General features: G+C 38.1%; 1 long non-coding RNA gene across 1 annotated transcript; it reads right to left on the reverse strand.

Annotated features, from left to right (window-relative positions):
* Positions 1 to 3,930: 3,930 nt before the first annotated feature.
* Positions 3,931 to 4,490, reverse strand: LOC143703090 (uncharacterized). The gene is made up of 2 exons (XR_013190722.1): positions 4,420 to 4,490; positions 3,931 to 4,062 (listed from the first exon to the last, which is right to left on the reverse strand). It is a non-coding gene; the product is annotated as an uncharacterized LOC143703090 (long non-coding RNA).
* Positions 4,491 to 14,033: the final 9,543 nt, after the last annotated feature.

A 14,033-nucleotide genomic window follows, 5' to 3' on the forward strand; every position in this document is an offset into this window, starting at 1 on the left:
GGTCTATAAGAGATTACAGCCAAATGATGTTCCCACCTTGAGGCGAATGCATAATAGATATTAATCTGATTTGTGAATAAGTCAGCTCTGCCGTGATGGAAAAAAATCAAACTGATGTGTTGCTAAACATCGTCACTGCACTTACACATTGAAAAACATTAGATTTGATTAATCGCCAGATAGAAGTTCAGCTATAGAGCACTTGACAAAATGCATGATAAATAAATATAATGGATAAAATAAATGAAATGAGCAAAACAATAAAACAAGGAGGAATATATGCAACATAAGCACTAAAATTAAAGCCTGTTCCTATTTGTGCTTGGATTCAATACAATAGGGTAAAAGTTTATGGGTCGTTTTATACTAAAACATTTGTATCCATACTTGCAAATACTAAGTAAACAATTACAGGATTTTATAATTGCTTGGACCAATTTTTCAATACTTTCAAAATACTCTTCTTACAGTGAGCACAACAGTGGTCTGTGTGGGCTAAAGTGTGGGTCATTTGTCATTGCTTTGGCACAGAATGCATTCATTGACTAGTTCTGTCAAATTACATGAATTCTTTTCTCACTCAGAAACAACCTAAACTCGATGTACCTACAGGTCTATGTATCTACCTACACACTCCTTTCATAACTGTTAAATGTTGAGAACCTAACAAAATACAAAATTGAATAAGACAACAATTTCCTATACTTCTGCAGTAATACTGTATTGAAATATTTTCTAAATCTAAAAAAAAAAAAATTATTCTAACTAGTTAGATAATGCTATTACCATCAATACAAAAGGGACAGGAATCATTATGAATAATTTTGTACTGCAATGCATTGTAAGCACAGACCATGAAACATATAATGCCTGATCGAATTCTAAACAGTAAAGGTGATGATACACAGGGCAACTTTTTGAGCAATGTTGCTGGGCAATCTTGCTGAGCTATTGTTGCTTGGGCACTTTCCCATTGAATATGGGCAATAAATTTCTATCTGGATAATTTAGATCGGTCTTGGGCCCTGTGTCTCATCTGGTTGCCCGTTGATGACAATATTGCCCAGCAACATTGCTCAAAAAGTTGCCCTGTCTTTCATTCTTGTTTTGTATAGAAATTAAATTTGATCCATTGTCTAATGCAACATGCAGTCTGTATTTAGGCCATTGTTTAATGAGTGGGAAAGCGTGCTTGTTGGGTGAAAACGTTTTAGTGTTATAGGGAAAATTAGTTGATTTTAGATTAAATGTTTTGGTAGTTTTAGTGCATTTTGAATGTGAAATTAACTGTTAGGTGAACTGTGTGAATAGTTTTGAAAAAGTGACCTAAGTATTGAGAAATGTGTTCTAGAGATTGTAAAAACTTGTAATAACTAATACCAGTGTTTACCAATTAAAAATGAAATTCAAAAAATATATATATAACCAAACATATATATATATATAAATAGTCATATAGATATTTCGATGTATGTGTAGATGGATGGATGATATATATATATATATATATATATATATATATATATATATATATATATAGATATATATATATATATATATATATAGATATAGATACATAGATAGATGGATAGATAGATAGATATTTTCCATTACTTTAACCTTTCTGATCAACTTACCTTTCTGAAGGCATAAATATGTCCCATTTATTAAATTGATTAATTTATCTTCGAAATGAATTATTAACAGTTAAAACAAATACCCACTTCACAGAATGTTTCTGTATTACTGGCTTTGTGGAGCTGATACCAATTGAAATTCAGTTGCTGTAACAGGGTGCATCTTAAACCTCAATCTAATAACTGTTTGGGGCTCTCTAACAGGCAGTGAGGTCATCAAGTTATTGTTGTATTTACACAGCAATGATGGATCCGTCGTACCACAGTTTGACAATTTGCAAATAATTTGACAGTTTGTATTGGTGCCACTGTTTATTAGTTCCCTTGCAGCTGTGAGATGACTGGGGATGGTGATAGTGTCCTCACTGGAAAGATCAAGCTCATTGAAGCTTGTAGATATTTTTAGACCCGTCATTGCCGAAGGTGGCAAAAAAGAGAGGGCTTCTGGATCTGGCTGTGTGCTGTCTCTCCCCTCCTCTACAGCCTTGTTTCTGTCCGCTATAACACAGCCAAGAGTTTCAATTAAGAAATAAAAGGCACCATAAGGTAGGCAACACAGAGGGTAATGGACTTTCTCTGTTGCTTTGTAAAAATGAGCCTGTCCCTGGTGACTTACGAGATTCCATTATTAGGCTGGCACAAAATTGCAAAGCCAACCTGTTTTCATTCCCTAAGACTGGTTCGAAATTACCTGGGACGGAGAAACCAACTGCAACAGTAAATGCCGTTCTCTTAGCACCTTAATTCCTGTCAACTGTCTCGGCATTTAATAGTCGCTTTTAAAAATTGGCCAACATTGGGGCTTAACTGCTGCTTGTGTCCTCTTAGGTAAAAAAAAATGCCTTTTTAGACCGATTTGATTTGGTCATGTTAAAGAAAAAATATAGTGATAGTTTATAGTATATAGACCTTCATGATTTCCATTACACGAGAGTAGATGTTAAAACTTCATGCTGATTTGTACTCGGCTTTCGCCAAGATAAGCACCAACTAAGACATAGCTTTACAGTAACCTATGCTTCTCCATCCATTTACGTTTCTTTCCATGGTGATGTAAATCTCCTTCTGTCTAGTGTTAACACGCGTCAGCACACACAACGGCTGCAACCACAGTGCGGTCCCCCCATGACAACCGTCTGGATTGAGCTGAGTAGGGGACATCTCTAGGGTCTTCAAGTGGGCACCTTCCGTCCTCAGTGTTTCGTCGACTAGCCCACGACACCTCAAGAGGGCTCGACAGTGACTCTGGCGTCCCAGAATCACCCCCCTCCGTCAACCACTCAACTCAGCCCAGCTTACTGACCTCTACTTCCCTCTTGCTGCTGAGACCTAACCACAATCTCACAATCTCTCCGAAACCCAACCATACGCGCCAACCCGTTTGACCAAGGCTGTCGAGCCCCACTGGTACGTTAATATGCAGTTTCAGTGGCAACGGTTCCATATGGCATACCACCTACCGCAAAACACAATATCTGCCCAACCACCCTGTTATTCACGCAATTTACACAGGAACGTAATGACTGTAAATACTATACAACCTATACAAATAAACCAACAGACTCTTCAAGTTTTCAAGAATTCTGCGAAACCGTAGCATGGCGGCCTGTACACAGCCAGCTAGAATCTTTCCGTCTCAACCACAGCCAGTTGCTGCTCCTTTCTGCTGCTTCAGATAAGTTCTTTACTGTGCGACGCAACTCTTGGCCACTGAATCCGACGTCTCTGAGGAACCGGGTTGTAGAGTGTGACACAAAACCTCGACAACCCACTTCCACTGGATAAACCTGGACTCTCCATCCTCGCTGTTCTGCTTCAGTGGCCATAGTTTACCAAACCTGTATGACTCATTCTCTTCTGCGGAACACAAAATGAGACATTTTAAGATATCGTTTTCAATAAATCAGTTGATTCACAGTTCACAAAACCATTCTGAATATTTTTTTCATGATCTGGACTGGTTCATTAACAAGTCTACTGGAGGGAAGATAATGTCATATCCACAATCTGGAGTGCCCTTGATCTCAACCAGAGGGCACTCCTCCCTGGCTAGTCCAGTGCAATCTCATCATGAACTGCATTTCCCATAACCCTTTGCCTGGACTCATTATGCTTCATTACTTTTAGCTTTGTCTCATTATCTTGTTAACTCTGCCTTTATAAGCCCTGTGTTTTTCAGTCATTCTTTGTGAAGTCGTGTATGTTGTTACACTGCATTTCTGAGCATTATCCTGGTTTCCTGTCTCTTGGTTTTTTGATTCTCTCCCTGTATTCTGATTTTTAAAAAAAAAAATATTCTGGATTTGTTTACCTCTTTTCCCCGTATTTTCTGCCCATGTATTTGAGCCTTTGACCAGATTATGATTCTGGCTTGTCCTAATAATAGTGATGGGGAAAACAAATCTTTTCAAAGCTTAAAGGTGCTCTAAGCGATGTCGGGTGACATCACTTCTTGTTGACGTTTAAAGTATTGTCAAACAAAACGAAGGCTAGCTAGACCCTCCGTCCTCCTCATCCGCGCACTAACCCCCCAAACCACACCCCCAAACCCTTCTTATAGGTTATTGGCTGGAACAGTTGGTTATGTTTCGTTGTGCGGGTAAGCCCAGTTTGTTTTTGTTGCCGTTTGTGGAGTCTGGGCTGTCTGCAGAGACCGTGTTTTTTACAGTGTGTTCAGGGGACAGGCAGCTAGCGGATAGTGAGGAGATATTTGTTGTATGTGACAAAAAATGTTTTGGCCTAAAAAACGTGTGACATCGCTTTGAGCACCTTTAAAACAAACCGAACCGATTGCTTTGCAAAATGTTTTGAAGCGTGTGAAATGCCACATGCTGGTGACCCCGTTTTGCATACATTCACCTACACATTGGAAATGTTTTGTTGAAAGTAATCTGTCAAATGCAATTAACTAATCATCTAATAAGATTAAATATCAAGTGCTATTTCATCAATTTTCAGGGCTTGTTTTGTTTAGTGACGTAACGAAGTCTTGTTTACTGAAACCATGTGTCGTTTGATAAACTCTCCGAAACAAAATATTCGTAAAGGTCCATGAAGTAGTGTTTAGAAATTCCCCATCACTACCTAATAAAGCTGCATTTGGATCTTCACCCTAAGTCTTGGAGCAGTCCGTTACAGATAAATAGTGAATACTAACTTACTATGAAATCTTTTCCTCTTATGTGAAATTCCCAATCGCATATGTGACCGCACCTTAAATGATTTGTTCATTAATCGTACTGGTCCTGTTGTTGAACTCAGTTGCAATGAGATTGTGGGAGAATTAGCAATGCCCAATTAGTGAACACATTAAAAAAATATATATATTTTCAATTAATTGGTTGATTCAGCTTACAAACCCAATCTGAATGATTTATTTAAAAAAATGTGCCGATTCATTAACAACTAAATTTATTTCGTGAATAATGATTTTTCAGTGATCCTCACTCAAAGCTGCTTCAGAAGACTTGGAATATACAGTAGCACACAAGTCGACATATGGACTGCTTTTATAATACTTGGAAAATAAGCAATCATGCTTTTTGAACCTTGAAAGCATTAGGGACCATTCACACAGAACGCGTTTTTGAGGTTGAGAAATGCCTGACACAGGTCAGTGGAATGAAAAAATTTGAAAAGATTAACTTCTTTTAACTTGAGCAAGCTCCATGTTTTTATAATACTGTGACATATGTGAAACGTATGTCTTCTTTTGAAGAAGCCTAACACACTTTTACAATGAAAAACAATGGAAAATCAGCACAGTGGAGTGCAAAAATGAGTTTTTACAGTTAAAAATGCGAGACACAGGGCAGTGGAACAGAAAAATGCGCAAGGTCTAGAGATGTTGATCTCTTTATAACTTCAGCGCCCTGTTTTAGAATGTCATATGAAGAGTGAAGCACTGTGAAAGATAAGTCCTCATTATTTGTATTAGGATGGAAAATAATTTCTATACTGAAGTCAAGTCACCTTCATTTATATAGTGCTTTTAACAATATAGATTGTTTCAAAGCAGTTTTACAGTGATAATAGGAAATGAATGTAACAGAGATTGTTTTGGCTTTACAGCAGCTCTAGAATAAAGTTATTGTCCAGTTAAAGTTAGTTTTGATTGATTCACTTCCGTCGCAACGATCATTAGTTATGAACTTAGGGGCCGCTAACATGCGCTCCGGCCTGCTCTTTTTCATTAACAACAGTGCCTGGTGCATGGCTCGAGAACGCAAAACCTTAAAATAGGTTCCAAGGTGCAAGCGTTGAAAAATTTTGAAGAAAGAAAGAAAGTCATATGAGTTTGGAAGGACATAAGGGTGAGTAAAGGATGACTGAATTATTTTTTTGGGTGAGCTTAATTCCCCAAATTTCACAATGAGAACAGAATCGCTTCTTTTCAGTAGCTTGCATCAGATAACCTTACAGTCTCCCTGTTAGCAAGAATTTGCCAATTGCGAAAAATCCCAGGGATGAGGAAAGACACCCAACTAACTGGATTTTAACATTCCTTGAAGCAAAGAGAACAGAGTGGTTTTCTTTATGTTAACATGACCTCACGCTCAGACAGCTTGACATCTAGTTATGCAGACATCCGTATCAAAACAATGCTCTTCCAGGCTGAACCAAGACACGCTCTGTATTCAGGTCACAGCAGTGAAGAGAGGAGACGAGGCATTTCCCCCAGCACACTAACTCCTGGCGAAAAAGAGGATGAGCAGGATTAGCCTTCTCCCCCAATCACTTGCTTCCCCTCCAACCACACACGAGCCAATCAATAACACACACACTCACACAGAGACGCAACAGGTGGTTGGCACAACCTACAAAAACAGATAGCCAATATTCATCTGTTTCCTCGATCTTCTTTTAATCGAGGGACTGGCGTGTCTTCTCTTGCACGATTTCTTCAGACGTGAGCTGTGAAGTAGAGGGTGATGGAGATAGAGGTGTTTTTTGGAGACATACCATTTCGTCTCACACCTTTTTAATGCAGCGTTTCCATCTGGCGCCTGTGCTGCAGACAACACACAGCTGGCGTACTGGACCAGAGAATATCTGATTCTCTCTTGAAATCAGGCTTATCAATTTCACTGATGACTTTCCAGTCCAGTATAACATCCCTGGTTTTCTACCGCCTGTTGCCAGCTGTAGCCGTCCAGGCCTTGTTTGTTTTTGTTTTTTTGTTTTTTACAGTGCGAAGTGGAATAATACCTCATGTGGCAAGACAGACCAGCAGGTCGCAGCCTCAATCGTGTGGTGTTGTTTTTCACAGACAGAGGGGTCTGCTCGCTATTCTTGCGTTATCATCCATCTTCCTCTGCTAATTGCTTGCTTGTACTAGTTTTACTGTCAAAAACTAGACCAGAGTAAACAACCCTCAGGAGTGACCGCGAGAGCAGCAGCATCGTGTCATCGCAGATGAGCTTTAGTTTGAGGAGAATGAGGGTGCCGTGAGTTAATCTGACTACATGTGGAGTAGTATGACAGAATGTTATACAATAGATCATCACATGATGGTTACCATGGTCAAAATACACAGAACTGGAATTGCCCTCCCATTTGAACTAATGGAGAGTATTGGAAATGTATATGGACCACTGAACTAGAAATGTCTTCAGAATTCTGGTGAATTTACAGTAATGCTTTAGATTAGGGTACAGTTTTCACTATTAACGAATTATTAATCATGATTTTTGCCTCAAACTCCTAATTACTGCTTATTAATAATTAATAAGCTAGTTGTTAAGTTTAGGTATTGGGTAGGATTAAGGCATGTAGAATATGGTCATACATAAGGCATTAATATGTGATTTATAAGTACTAATAAACAGCCAATATTCTAGTAATATGCATGCTAATAAACTACCGTATTGATAGTGAGAATTGGACCCTAAACTTAAATGTTACCGAATTTACTATCCAAACACTCTAACCTGCCACGCTTCGTATCTCTCCGTTCAAATCCTTCCTGCCAGAAAGCTGCTGTCATTTGCTGATCGAAAGCATGAAATTACTGTAATAAGTATATTGCGGAAAAGCGCATACTGTCTACTGTACGTTGCCACAACGGACCGAATGGCTTCGCTCGCATCTTTCTCCGCTGCCATTACTGAACTACAACTCAAAATAACGCAAGACATAAAGGTCATCGTTCTCAGCCACTCCCTCTGTTCGCTGATTGGCCCGGTAAAAAATTGATCGGAGAAAACCAAAGATTACAGCACAATCCCAGACGTAGTACTGAAGGAAAATGAAAATTGAGCGGAAGTACGTAGGAGGCCGGAGCAAGGCTAATCCTATGGGGCCACGGGAAAGGATTTATGAATGCCATTGAAGTGACGCAACTGACTCTGGTGTGTCATGGGAGTGTAACAACATGGCTGATGTAGTACGTCAAAATTTCATTCAAACTAGCCATATCCATACATTAACGGTCACGAAGTAAATAAAAAAATTCAAAGTATCTTCTCAGTACACGATTTCGGACGCAGCACATTTGTATAAAGCCAACCTTATACAAATGGTCTTAGGGGCTTTAGAGAAAAATTGTGTAAAAATATACACTGAATAAAATTATAAACACAACACTTTTGTTTTTGCCCCCATTTTTCATTAGCTGAACTCAAAGATCTAATACTTTTTCTATGTACACAAAAGGCCTATTTCTCTCAAATATTGTTCACAAATCTGTCTAAATCTGTGTTAGTGAGCACTTCTGCTTTGCCGAGATAATCCATCCACCTCACAGGTTTGGCATATCAAGATGGTGATTAGACAGGATGATTGTTGCACAGGTGTGCCTTAGGCTGGCCACAATAAAAGGAGGCCTCACGCAGTGCAACACATCTCCCTCGCATAGAGTTGATCAGGTTGTTGATTGTGTAATGTTGGTCCACTCCTCTTCAATGGCTGTGCGAAGTTGCTGGAAATTGGCAGGACCTAGAACACGCTGTCGTATACATCGATTCAGAGCATCCCAATCATGCTCAGTGGGTGACATGTCCGGTGAGTATGCTGGCCATGCAAGAACTGGGATGTTTTCAGCTTCCAGGAATTGTGTACAGATCCTTGCAACATGGGGCCGTGCATTATAATGCTGCTACATGAGGTGATGGTCGTAGATGAATGGCACAACAATGAGCCTCAGGATCTCGTCACGGTATCTCTGTGTAATTTAAAATGCCATGAATAAAATGCACCTGTGTTCGTGACATCTGTGGCATTGTGCTGTGTGATAAATCTCCACATTTTAGAGTGGCCTTTTATCGTGGCCAGCCTAAGGCACACCTGTGCAATAATCATGCTGTCTAATCAGCATCTTGATATGCCACACCTGTGAGGTGGATGGACTATCTCAGCAAAGGAGAAGTGCTCACTAACACAGATTTAGACAGATTTGTCAACAAAATTTGAGAGAAATAGGCCTTTTGTGTACATAGAAAAAGTCTTAGATCTTTGAGTTCAGCTCATAAAAAATGGGGGTAAAAACAAAAGTGTTGTGTTTATAATTTTGTTCAGTGTATAAACAAACAAACAAATAATAATCATATTAAACATTAATACTAATATATAAATAATATAAATATTAGATTTGTTTCATCCTGCTTTCTAAATACTGCCCAGAAACGATTTTTATTGCTCGAACACCTGTTGTGTTTTTTTTATAAATCATATTTATTTATGTGCTGCTCTGAGACACCCAATATTAAGTCTAAAATTACAGTCAAAACAACACTCTTGCTTGTGATTTTCGTTAAAAAATCACTGATTTCTCTTATTCCAGGTAAGACATTATTTCTTGAACTGCAACATTATTCTGCTAATGAGTGGTGATTTGTATTTAACATTTTTGGATCTTATTGCTTAATAAATTGGGTGCAATATTTATTTGGACACGCTGCTATCATTTAATTGTGTTATTTGCAGTGGTGTGTGTAGAGGCCATAAGAAGGCCAGAAATCAGAGTGAGAAATTTTCTTTCTATCTGGTTCGAAGTAATGTGGACATATTGCTAATGGAACAGCCAAATGCTTATTGTTCATTTTATACCTTACACAAACACAATTACAGACAAAATCACTCAATTAATCATTTGCACAGCGGTTTGTGTTTTCTGTGTAAGAAACTCATTCAGATTTCAGCCTGTGGGAATGCAACTTGGTCCAGAGGAAATCATCACAGATTGACAGACATGTTTAATGGGGTATTAGCCATGTATGAAGTAATCTAGCTACAAGCCAGAAATGAATGTCATTGCTTGTTAAGGACAAAGCATTTACTATCATTTGAATGACCAAGGGAGGATCATATATTAGAGGAGAATTTAGATGCAGCGCGGCGTAATCGGTTTTAGTTTGTGTAACAGATTCCCTCATTAAAAGTTCCCTTTGAAGACTGACGGAGTTGCTGGTATTAAGACACTTTGGGAATTCCATTTCAAAGGGCCAAACTAATTCAGGCTACCCTCAACTGTGTAGTCATTAGAGTTAGTTTTAATAATTTAGCTCAACTAGCAAGAAAAAGCAAATAGAGTCAAAACTATCTGCAAAAAGGCACTTTAAAAAATAATCATGGGAAACATAAAACAGAGGATCCAGATCTTTTGGCCCATGATAAGAGCTTGTTTTAAGGTCAAAGCTAATGCTAAAACTGGGGAATTCAAAAAGAAAGCTGTTCTCATCTGAAGAGAAAACCTGGAGAGGGGTTAGCGATACTGTGGGAAAGAGACACTTTAGTGGCAATTGTGTACGCACAGCAGGGTGTCCCACTTTACAAAAAAGATGCATGAAGAAATCCATGATTCCAAATCCATTGAGCCCCACAGCTGAGACGTCAAGAGGAGAAAAGAGACACTGGAGGTGATCAGAGATGAAGAAAGAGATAGATTGAAGCACAGAGAGATGCCGGGGGGTGATCAGCTCTTCTGTCATGTATGTGCACTCATCTGACTTCATTTTCCCATAATCCCCCAGTCTTGCCTGAAGGCACGTTTTGCTACAGGAGGGATACTCTCTGGCATCCTTGGTTTGAAGACAGAGAGCATGTACCCAGCTGACAGGGAAGGTACTGAAGAGTATTGGCTAACATTCTGGCAAGGTTCTCTTCTGAACAAACATTATTCCAGTAACTTTGAAAGAGCATTCATTCAAAAGTACCTGTTTTTTAAAGGAACAGTTTGTAATATTGACAGCTATCGGATAAAATGGGTACTGTAGTCCAAATTCAAAAAATTGGAGAGAGTTGTTTCTCCTGTCCCCTTCTCCTCAGACTTGACGCTCACACGGGTTGCCAGATTGAGGCCACTCAATGGAAGGTGATGAGCCTTAAACTGTAAGTTGATGAGTTGATTTATCTACGTTTTAATTGACTATTAAACGCCTCTGGTCATTGAGCTTTTAAATGGATGCCGAGGCTTTTTAGGTCGGGTAGAATCTATGATCTCTGACCCAATTCTTTTGCTGGCTTGCATGGCTGCAATACGCTGTGTTTTACACCAACTGGCAACCTGGGTGTCGATATACTGTACAGTACTATTGGGTAAATTGGCAGTGGGTGAGATCACACTGACCAAAACCAAAACGGACATTCCAACACAGAAAGCACATTTCAAAGTAGAATAACTGGCTATAGCATTGTTTTTCGGAGAAACAAGTATGTGAACTCAGCATGTTTCCTAAATATCTGCAAACATATTATGGTATTTTTATGCTTTAGTACAGTCAAAAAAAATTACATTTAAAAAAAATGTAACAAAAAAATTACATATAGCACATTTAATAATGTTCTCAAAACATTTGCTCAAAAACATTATTTATACATGTTTCATGGAACTTCTTTCTGAAAACCCTTTAGTTAGATTTCATCTAATTTCTTTTTTAATAAATTTAACTGTTTTAGAATGTTTAGAGAACACTCAAAAGTAACATTTCCATAATATTTGCAAAATACTAAAATGGAAGGTTCCCTAAACCTTTTTGTTTTTTGTATAAAAAAACTCTTAACTGGACGTTTTGAACATTCAGAAATGACATTTTCTTAGCTTCATGGGAACTTTAGCAGAACGTTTTCAGAACATTTTTGTTGTCTGGGTAGGCGTGAAAAGGAACTAATACAAAAAACATATTTAAAAAAAATCTCCAATGCCATGAGTTATTGTATAACCCAGTAAAATTCCCTTTTAAGACTCTTATAATAATTCTGCTCCATTATTCATAATCTGCCAGTAATTATGTTGTGTAATTTTATGCTCATTTAATTGATTGGACACGTTATTAACTGCTGATAAAACATCATGAGGGAAATATAAACCTCTCTATGTAAACCCTCATCTTTAATCCTAAAAACTAATTGCCGTTACTATGCTTAAATGAGTCAGCTGCATAAAATCCTGAAGATAGACTGGCTGTTTGTTTGCTGAGAGCTTCAACGCTCTGAAGTGGCAACAGAATCAAATCTAGTACTGTTTAATCTACTCAGCTAACCCGTGTTATGCTCTTTGTAGCTTTCAGTTAGCGGCAGAGCCCTGGACATCAAATCGAACTGCATTTAGGAGCTGCCATATGGCAGGAGGGATCTGACTTTGATGCAAGATTCAGTTTGTGCTTCTTTGATATCACACCTGATGTTGGGGCATATTATCCTGTCACATGGATTTGTCAACTTCTCACATTAAATTAATGATCAGCATTTTTAACACTGATTTGTTTTGTTTAAACCAAATCACGGTAGTCATAGTGACATTGTGAACTCCTACAGATATTTGTGCACTTTTATTTTTGAAAATTCTGACCTTTAATGAAAAATATATTGACCTTAATCTAATGGTTAATCAAATTGAAAAAACAAATTTGATGCAAACTAATGATGAAATGCCATTTTAGTGTCTAAAAAGGTGTTGTTTTTGTTAAAGTTTTCATGAAATGGAAGTTGCAATAGTTTTCCTTTGCTATTGTGAGGGGACATTTTTTGTCCAACTATACTTGTTTGGGTGGTTGTGGTTTGCTGTTGTTCGATCTCATGTGAGTGACAGGTTATACCGCCCTCGTGCCACTAAAACACATCATCAGAGAAGAAAAGAGATGTCACTGCAAGAGGGAGGGGAAGTTATTTTGATTAAGGGCACATGAATAAAAAAAATATTAAAAAACGAAGTGCACGCATAAATCATTTATAATAAATCCTGCAATAAGAAATGCCATTTTGATTTCATGGTGACTTTAACTAAAATTGAAAATAAAACAAACTATTTTGGTAATTAAAATAATAGTTCCAGTAGGCTAATTGAAATAAAGCTACAATAAAATAAACTTAAACTTAGAAAAATGAATTTAACGAAATATTACTTTTGCAACAAACCGAAATATGTTTAAGTAAATAAGTAACTACTAAAGTAAGTACTAAAATAAAATGAAAATATAAAAACAAAAGCCAAGTCAAAATATTAATAAATACTATAATAGTATAAATAATACTAAATAAAACTGGGCTGAGTTTCCCGATAACGTTGTCTCTTAGCGCGCTACGAAGACTCTTAGGGTATAACTTAACTGAAGGTATACCGTTTCTCGGTGTGTTCCTCGGACCATGCCTTAGGAAGCCGCTTAAGATGTACCTTCTTACGTGCGGCGTTACCCGGTGCTGTCCGTGGTGCTGAATTTGTTGATATAATAGTGGAAATTGCATTTATTTGGACTCATGGGATATTATAAAAAATAAAAAATTACAAATTGCAAACTGAATTAAACCCTGGATACTTTATATAATTTCGGAAAGAGTGCGCGAACACACAACCTCGTGCTCAAACGTGTCATGCGTCTAACCCACTACAGTAACTGTCCGTATGCTTTCATTGCATTAGAAAGGGCCACTTATATAATATATTTGCTATAATTTCTTTATTTACTCCACAACCAGGGTTGATTGCCCAGCAGTTGCATCACATTATTGGTGTAAATAAAAAATTCTGTGATTGGATGACCTACTCAATAAAAGCGCAACACGCGAAACATTTAATCCATTGGTTCTCAACTCCAGTCCTCGGGACCCGCTGCTCTGCACATTTTGTATGTCTCTCTTATCTGACACACTCAGTTCAGATCATGGAGTCTCTCCTAACGAGCTGATGATCTGAATCAGGTGTGTTACATAAGGAGACATACAAAATGTGCAGAGCAGTGGGTCCCGAGGACTGGAGTTGAGAACCACTGATTTAATCAATAGCTATGGCGGAGAAAAAAGAAAGAAAGAGGAGAGCCCCCAGCTTAAATCCAACTGAAATGTACATCCTTTTAGACGAGGTGGCACTCCACAAAGGGCTGAGGGGGAGGTTCCGTCGAGTTTGTCTTGACACATCCGGACTAATAAGATCTAAAAGCTGCTGAATTTGCTGTCGTGGCAGGC

This window comes from Siphateles boraxobius, unplaced genomic scaffold, assembly GCF_051911475.1.
Source record: "Siphateles boraxobius isolate OS27281-9 unplaced genomic scaffold, OSU_SipBor_1 37, whole genome shotgun sequence".
In the NCBI taxonomy this organism is placed as follows: Eukaryota; Metazoa; Chordata; class Actinopteri; order Cypriniformes; family Leuciscidae; genus Siphateles; species Siphateles boraxobius.